This window comes from Vicugna pacos, unplaced genomic scaffold (assembly GCF_048564905.1).
Source record: "Vicugna pacos unplaced genomic scaffold, VicPac4 scaffold_20, whole genome shotgun sequence".
In the NCBI taxonomy this organism is placed as follows: Eukaryota; Metazoa; Chordata; class Mammalia; order Artiodactyla; family Camelidae; genus Vicugna; species Vicugna pacos.
The window spans coordinates 74,283,155-74,286,486 of NW_027328741.1; the positions used below are offsets into that span (position 1 = coordinate 74,283,155).

The following is a 3,332-nucleotide window of genomic DNA, read 5'->3' on the forward strand; positions in this document are numbered from 1 at the left end:
AAGGTTAGAAGTGGCAAAATTTGTGTGGTGTCTATAAACCTGTATTAAATATAAGCAATGGCACTGTCTCTTCTGGACGAAGCTCTGATTCTAAGAAGTAAATTAATTAGAAGGCAGTATAGTTATTGGTATGGGGAAGAGAATCAGCTATTTTGGGGTGGGTGAGTGATGAAGAGACAGGAAAAAATCCAGCAAATGAGAATGGAATGCTTTAGGCCTCTGGAGGCATGAATTAAGAAGAAAATAATACTTTGTCTCCTGTACCTACCTCCACTTACTGTCTTGAATGACTAGTCCATGGGCTATGAAAAGAGCTAGTTTGTGGTGAAGAGTAAAGACCATAACGAAATAGTTTGAAAACCATGAGAGTTTTGTTGTTTCAGGAAAGTAGATTTTGCTTAAAGTCAACATGTATTTTTCATTCACTAAATAATAAAATGCATCTTGTGGCATGTGCTGTGCTTATTGTGCTGGTATCCAAGTTAGACAAGGAAAGTTGGATAGACAGAAAACATCTGGAGGAGGTGGTTTCTGTGCTGAGACTGGGAAAATCTAAGTAGGTAAATGGAGGACATCCTAAGTCCAAGGATGAGTTGGAGCAACAGTTTTGAGGTTGGAGTTAATATGGTTGACAAGCATTTGCCTGGATATATCTCCAGATACTGTGAAACATAAAGATATTCCAAGGTAGCCAGATGCCAGATCTATAAAGAAACGACTAAACTATGTTGAGATGTGGACTCAGATTTGGAAATGCTTTAAGTGCCCCTCTGAGGACGTAAGCATATCTTTGGCTGGAACATAAAAGCAACATTAAATTTTCACTAGAAAATATAGTGCAGACCCTTGAGGGGAGGAAAAGAAAGCACCAATTGAAATGCATTGAGAACAGCACAAAGAAGACCATAGAAAAAATTACTTCTTAAATTCTACCTCATGCTGAATGTGCCATCTGAGACTACATCACGTGACTGTTATGATTCCAGGGATGACATATTAGAGACCATGACTCCTTAGCCGGTTCCTGCATTTATCTCCTGTTCCAACCTATCATAACTTAACACTTTAAATACTTTCCAGGATCAACCAGAAACCACTTAGTACTGTTCCCTCTCTCCATGTTTTTGTCTTTTTCCAAATTCTTCCATTTTCCCTTCTTCCTTACAAGAAATTATATAAATTTACTCTCATATTGTTCCATCAAATGATCATATCAATCAAATATCTCTTTTTTTCTTTAAATGTTAACTTAGTCTCGCGTTTAAATCTTTATTCTATTTTAAAAAATATAAGGACAATACAGGTACACATTTATGTTTATTGTTCAAATAAGAATATTGCAGATATATGTCGACATTTGCCATCATAAATTTTAATCTTTGCTATCCTGCATAATCTGGTAGTCCTCTGGTAGATCAATTGTAATTAGGATGACGTTATTAAACTGAAGATAGCTGATGAGTTGGCTTTGAGAGGTAGTTGATGTATCAGCTATCACTGGCAATGGAAACCGTGGGTTGCTCCCTGGTTGAAGTTTATAAAAACGACCTTCATTGGCAGATATGTTGTGATATCTATTTGGAAAAGTAGAAGGCTCCACCATCAGTCCAAAATAATTGCCCTGTATGGGAGACAAGATGCTGTAATGAGAAATAGAAGTTGTAGTTGTAATGAAGTTCACAGCACAGCCATTTGCTTCAGTTTAGCTGCTTTGGGAGTGCCTGTGGATAGTGGTCAACTGATTTAAAGTAGCACATTGATCCACTGCAATTTGTTCTCGTGGTCTAACTGACACTGATGATGAAGGAGAAAAATCACCTCTGATCGGGGTATTTGTATCACCAATTATATGGCTAGTAGAGGGCTTTCTGTTAAGAGGCATGTTTAAATTAGGAGAAGGTAAAAATGCACTTTCTCCACTAGTGCCAGCCACAAAATCAGAATTATGATTATCTATATTACCCCTTCCTATAAAGTGCTTCTTGTTGAAATCTTCAGCCAATGAAGATACCAGAGAGACATTTTTAATCCCAACTCTTATTTTTATTCTCACTAAAATTTGGGGACAGCCTCGTTTAAAATTTGAAATATGGTAGAATTGCAGCTACAATCAAAGTGGAAAGATTTTAGTAATATTTTAAACCAAATTAGAAGACTACAATAAGCCTAACCTATAAAACCTCAGATTTCACGTTTACAATGCAAAGATAATATCATCAAAATATGAGCAATTCTGACTATTTTTTGAAATTCCTTATTTCGAATATACACATTTAAATAATACAGTCATCAAATTTAAGAAGTTAGCATTTGCAGTAACGGTGAAAGCCACTTTTGAAAACAGCTTTAATACCTTTATTTAGATTTCTGTTAAGATTCATAGTTGCTAGCAAAGTTTATCATAATCTTGACTACTTAAGGCACTATCCTCATTTTTATATAAAATTAAGAATTATAGCCTTAGTAGTTTTATACAATTTTCAAAAAAGCTTTCCATTTATATTACCATAGATTGATGTACAAAATTAAATTTTATATCTAAGTTACCAAGTTGTAACTAAACTTTGTGAATACCTTGTTTAAAATATAGACTTCTTTTTCTTCTGCCATAAAGACAGCTAGACAAGCAGATCTTTGAAAATTCTGCTGCAATTACCTAAACCCATAAAGCTTTAGCTGTATAACTAAACTTTTCATACTTCCAGGTTCAAATATTCTGAAAGGGGCCTTTCTTTCCAAAACTTCCTTCTTAAAGACATCTTCATCAATCACTATGGAAGATCCATTATCACCCCACCAGATGGATTTAAATTGGTCACTCCCAGGCATTTTCCAGAGTTTTCTTGGAAATTTCAGAGAACGAAAATCATTATCTCCAACTGGTTCAGAGACACAATGTGTGTAACATGGTCTTTTTATCAAGGATCCTTCTGACAAAGTCAGAGAATCAATTTCTTCAAACATAGACCTCAAGTCCAAGTCCCCAGAGAATGTTTGATCACAAAATAGAGATCTACTGGAGTTTCCTGAACCAGTTGACCCATCTTTAGGAAACTTATCTTGAATTTCTGAAGAAACAAGTGCCATCTCAAATAACTTTTTCTGCAGCTACTTTTCTATTCTGCATGGTTTTGAGCACTACAGCTTCAAATGCTGCTCTGGCAAGCCTGCACATTTAAACTGGTAGGCCATCACAATGGTTCTCAACCTGAGTAGCTGTGACATCACAAAACGTCTGGTCTCCTAGCAACCCAAGATTAACATTCAGCCAGTGTTTCTTTCTCATTCTTCCAGTTAAAATGAATCATATAAGATGCTTATTTTTATAGTGT

General features: G+C 35.5%; 1 long non-coding RNA gene across 1 annotated transcript; it reads right to left on the minus strand.

Annotated features, from left to right (window-relative positions):
• Positions 1 to 1,298: 1,298 nt before the first annotated feature.
• On the minus strand, positions 1,299 to 2,975 carry LOC140693844 (uncharacterized). The gene is made up of 2 exons (XR_012069547.1): positions 2,700 to 2,975; positions 1,299 to 1,621 (listed from the first exon to the last, which is right to left on the minus strand). It is a non-coding gene; the product is annotated as an uncharacterized lncRNA (long non-coding RNA).
• Positions 2,976 to 3,332: the final 357 nt, after the last annotated feature.